This window comes from Echinops telfairi, unplaced genomic scaffold, assembly GCF_000313985.2.
Source record: "Echinops telfairi isolate 266 unplaced genomic scaffold, ASM31398v2 ScPeMD7_1957;HRSCAF=2489, whole genome shotgun sequence".
NCBI classification, from domain to species: Eukaryota; Metazoa; Chordata; class Mammalia; order Afrosoricida; family Tenrecidae; genus Echinops; species Echinops telfairi.
Window position 1 is genome coordinate 2,639,230 of NW_022105855.1, and position 5,415 is coordinate 2,644,644.

Consider the following 5,415-nt stretch of genomic DNA (forward strand, 5'->3'; position numbering starts at 1 on the left):
AAGCAAATGTGGTGAAGAAAGCTGATGGTGCCTGGCAATCGAAAGATACAGTGTCTGGGATCGAAGTTAAATAAGCAGCCATCTAGCAGAGAAGCAACAAGCGTCGATGGAAGAAGCACACCAGCCTGTGGGATCATGAGATGTCGACAGTATCAGGTAACAGGCACCAGAAGACCCAAATAAACAAACAAAAAGCCCCATATTGTTGAGAACAAGAATGGTCAGAGAAGAGACCCAATACTCATCTGCAGACAATAGGACATCTCACAGAAAGGTCACAAGGAAGGGATGAGTCAACAACGGTGAAGTATAGCACTGATGAGACACAATCTTCCTCTGGTTCTTTGAGGCTTCCTCATGCCCCACTATCATGAACCCAGTCCTGCCTTTCAGTTCTGGCTAGACAGGAGCATGTACATTGGTATTGATAAGAACTCCTGACACATGGAATCCAGGTCAGATAAACTGCTCAGGAACAGAAATGGGAGAGCAATACCGGGAGGGCATAGAGGGAAGGGGTAGGAGAAGGAGAGGATTGACACATAACCCCCCCCTCCCCCAGGGGGAAGAACAACAGAACTGTGAATGAAAGGAGACAGTGATTGGTGTAAAACAGGAAAATCATTTATAATTTATCAAGGGGCCACGAGGGTGAGAGGGTTGGGGAAGGAAGGATAAAAGAGGAACTGGGAGTAAGGGCTCAAATAGAAAACAAATGTTTAGAAAATGATGATGACAACATACATACACATATGCTGGATACGATTGATACATGGATTGTTATAAGAGCTGTAAGAGCCCCCAGTGAAATGGTCTGAAAAAAAATCAGGATACTCTAATGTCCTGTTAGCTAGCCTGAGATAGAGGACGGGCACACTGGTTTTACTTAAAGTAGTTTGTGCTGTGCAAAATACGTGGCTCAGCTGTACTTCACACAGTGTCCTTTGATCCAAAGATATATTTGAACAATTTAAATTACACGAATGTGGAGTGTTTCCCAAGTATCAGTTCCCCTTTATTAGGAACTGAATAGCAGGCAGCTCCAATCTGTTAGCTTAAGGGGGGAGGGGAGGAAGGCCAAACCCACTGCCATGGAGATGATTCCAAACCACAGCGACCCTGTAGGACAGGATAGACCAGCCCCCGTGGTTGTCCAAGACTGTGGCTGTCATGGGAGTAGAAAACCTCATCTTTCCCCCGAAGAGTGACAGGTGGGTTTGAACTTCTGACTTTGTGGTTTGCAGCCCATCTGAAAATCCCAAGAGGTCACCAGGGCTTTTGTTCACTTAAAAAGGAGCCAGAAACAGACGCACTGTACAATACAGATGGAGCCCTGACGGGGTCGTGGGGCATTTGTTTGCCTGCTCACCACAAGGTCAGCTATTCGAGCCCACCAGCCCCTCTGCAAGAGAAAGACGAGACAACGTGTGCTCCCATGTGGACTGACAGCTTCACGGGACCCCCAGGAGAAATTCCACTCTGCCCTACAGACCCACGATGAGACACGATCAACGATCAACGGACGGGGAGTGATTTGGGCACACGCCATCGAGATTCTGCAGCACACAATGTGTGTGCCAGAGTTCAAACTCCCTTATTAAAATTTACATGCCCCAGTCTAGTTATCAGATGGCACAACTTCTCCACGCGGCACAGAAACTCTTGAAAGAAAAGTTAGAATTTTTCTTATAAAGACGCTTGGAGCCAACCTCACCTTTGAAACATTTAACATGAATTATCCATTGACTTCTCTATATTATAACGTGTTCTGAAATGTCCACTGCAAAATTTGAAGAAGAACAATTTCGATCTCTAAAATATTGATGAAGCTTGCCATGGAGCCTACGTTTCCAGCACTCTCAATGGCCCTCACACCTTCCATACAGGTGCCTTTTCATTTTTACTTTCCACTCTCCTCCGCTGGGTTCTGGCTTTGTAGAATCTAACTTGGAGTCTCTCTCTATAGCATAGCCTCCCATGCCGGAAATACAAAAAATCCATTGCCCCCTAATTGATTCGAACTCACTGTGACTATAAGACAGAGAAGAACTGCCCCCTTTGGGCAGTTCCAAACCTTTACATCTTTTAAAGACTGAAGAGTGAGTGGTAGGTTCGAACCACTGACCGCATGACTTGGCAGTTCAAGGCATAACCACCTAGCCACCATGAGTCCTTATCCAGCTTCCTTCGGAAGGCCTTGAATACTTAATTCTTTTAAAAAACCCAAACATTTCTTACAGTTTTTGTCTTATCCTGTAACATCTGGTCTGAATTATTCTTATATTAAAAATAGGTTGATAAATTAATATAACTTAATAGCTGAAAATATAGTGGAATACCACATCTAAGGAACTAGATCATGTGGTCTGTCCAACGTGATTTTCTGAATCAGTGCCCCCAAGTAACCACAGGCCCCCCAAACCAAGACAACAAAAGAAGCAACAACAAAATAGGCTGTTGCTCTGTGTTGTGGAAGCAGGGCACTGTGGGAGCAGCGGTTGGGGTCGGCAAAGGTAAAGAAGCAAGGGACGTGCAGGCGGTCTGACTCCTGCCTGGGGGCAATAGGGAAGCCGGAGAAGGTCAGATGTATCTAACCCCAAGCCATTTATTGTACCTTAGCGGAGGAGAAGGTTTAAATTGCAAATGTTTCTCCTACAAGTTCATGAGCTCCAGCTGGATTCAACACACCAGCGCCTATTGGGTCTTGCTGGGGAAGCCCTGAACTGGGGCCTGCCTTCCTACCCACCCTTCCGTGGCACCCAGCACCCACAGCACGAAGAGAATTTCTTGCATGTCCTTCAGAAACTTGCCGTTGTCCGCTTCACTCGACATCCCATCACTCCGCATGTGGCCTGCTTCAGCTGTCGCCACTTCTGCTCCCGCCCCGCTGCCGCCAGCTCACCGCCTCTGTTCCCTCCTCTTCCTTGTTTGCTGCCAAGCCATGGCTTTCGGGTCTTGCCTGACCCCTAGACGATGTGCCCCGCTTAGCAGTTTAAACCACTCTGAATATGTTGAAATAATATTAACCTCTCCCTTTCTGGGGGAACTGTGCCCTACCGGTTTTCCTTTTATTATTATTCTTTTAAAAACAGTTTTATTGAGACATCCCCGTATCACATAATCCCAAAGTTCAATCACATCAAGAATTGTACAATAATTGCCTCAATTAATATTAGAACATTTTCTTCTTTCTTGTACCCTTGTTATTAGCTCCCCCTCACCCCCAGCTTCCCCTGCCCCACCCCCAAGTGACCAGTAATCTAGCTCTGTCTGTATAGATCCATCTAGCCTGGATTTCATATACTGAAAAACATACAAAAGCATAAACCAAAGAAACAAACACGCTAACAACAATAGCAAGTAAAATAGAGAAAAACCGTAATGGAAATAAAAGCAGAAAATATTAAAAACTAGAACTACCTTAAAATAGGTCACAAGAGAGATCAGATAATCCAGTGCTAATTTTTAACTTAGCTGTAGCTGCCCTAATTGACTTTCCAAGATGCACTGCATGATGACAAGGCTGCTCACACCCCTGGTCTATGTTCAGAGGAGATTCACCAGAGGCTTAATTCATGTGTATTTATTTCCCTTTCATTTTTTTTCAAGACTGATACATCATTTAAATGGGTCAAAAGGGGGATCAAATAGGATGTTACATTTTGACCGACCTGTACTTACTATCATCATCTCTACAATACGCGCTGACAAGACTATTCACATCCTTTGACTGTGGTCACAGGGATTCACTGCAGCCTTAATCCATGTGGGGATCCTGCACTTGGAGTTTGTTCTTCTAGTTTCCTCTATAGCCTTCTGCAACCCAGATTTTCACAATTTAAGCTCTGCCAGCATTCTCTCCTTCAGATTTGGATTACATTATTTAATAATCCTTGGATCACACGGGCTGGTGTGCTTCTTCTATGCGGACATCTCGCTTAGGTAGCTGTGATTTTTCTTTCTAAAACCTTTGTATTACCCCTTCCCTAGAGGTATGTGCGACAGAGAACAGCAGCAAACCTACAGGATGGGGAGAGGGGCTGGCCTGCCACACTCACACAGAGGCAAGCCAAGGAGCAAGAAAGGGACGGTCTAGACCCCGTGTCGGCACACCAAGCCTGGGGGATGCCGTCCCTGCAGTAACTGCTAAGGCACAGAGAGGACTGTAGTGCCGGCTATGGCTCAAGACATGGTATCCCTTATCGGAGTAAACCATGACAGAGGACAATACTCGGGACAGACAGTGGGGAGTTAGTGTGATCTGACACTCTGCTTCCCCTGCCTCCATCCCCCTGTAACAGGGCCGACCTAGACGGGAACATAACAGATCAGCAATGGGAGCCAAGCCATGCCATTCAGTCTAGGAGGGGCAGCTCCCAGAATCCCCCCAGGACCAGTGGGGAGATAGTCATAAAGGTCAGTGGACAGATCTGGAATTATGTATTTTTTTTCAATCTTTTGTTTGGTCTGTTATTGTTGATTTGCCTACTTACATAAGATAGGCATGTGAACTAATCACCAGGAGAAAGCAATGGGACCAACGGTCCCGGAGGGACTTGTGGGGGAAGGAGTTGGGGGAAGGGAGTGGCGAGCAAACAATGCCATAGACAGGGGAACAACTAGAGATCCTGGGAGTGTTGGAGCAACAGTGATCTATCTGAGAGGAATTACTAAGAGGCATAAGAAGGGCAAGCGAGATAGTGGGGCAGGAGGAAGGTAAAAGGAAACAGGAAATATCTAGGAAGCAAAGCTATGTATAGAGGTATAAACATAGGTGTATACATCTGTAAATACATTAATTCATAAAAATCGCGGTATTGGCCTATGTACATACATTTATATGACAATACACTGAGGTAGTGGATGGACTTCAGGCCTCTGCTCATACCCTCCCTCAATGTATGAACACTTTGTTCTAACAACCTGGCATTCTGTGATGCTCACCCTCCCAGCACAATCGCTGATGACAAATGTGTGCATAAGCAAATGTGGTGAAGAAAGCTGATGGTGCCTGGCTATCATAAGATCTAGTGTCTGGAGTCTTAAAGGCTTGAAGTTAAACAAGTGGCCATCTAGCAGAGAAGCAACAAGCCCACATGGAAGAAGCAGACCAGCCGGTGCGATCATTAGGTGTCGTTTGGACTTGGTAACAGGAATCAGAAGACAACAAACAAACAAACAAACAAACAAACAGTGGCAGTTACATATTTTGTCAAGTTGAGGAAGGGGTGGAGTCTGGCCTGTCAATCAGGTCACAGCTTGATGACCTCATTTGAAAGTGTGGCAGAGATAAATAGCTCACTGGAGGCCAGACACACACACTGTGCTTGGTTTTCCTGCTGATAAGACACATGGAGCTATGCTGATGGAACTAGAGCCCTGGAGCTGGAAGAGCCTCTCTAAGCACTGAGATGC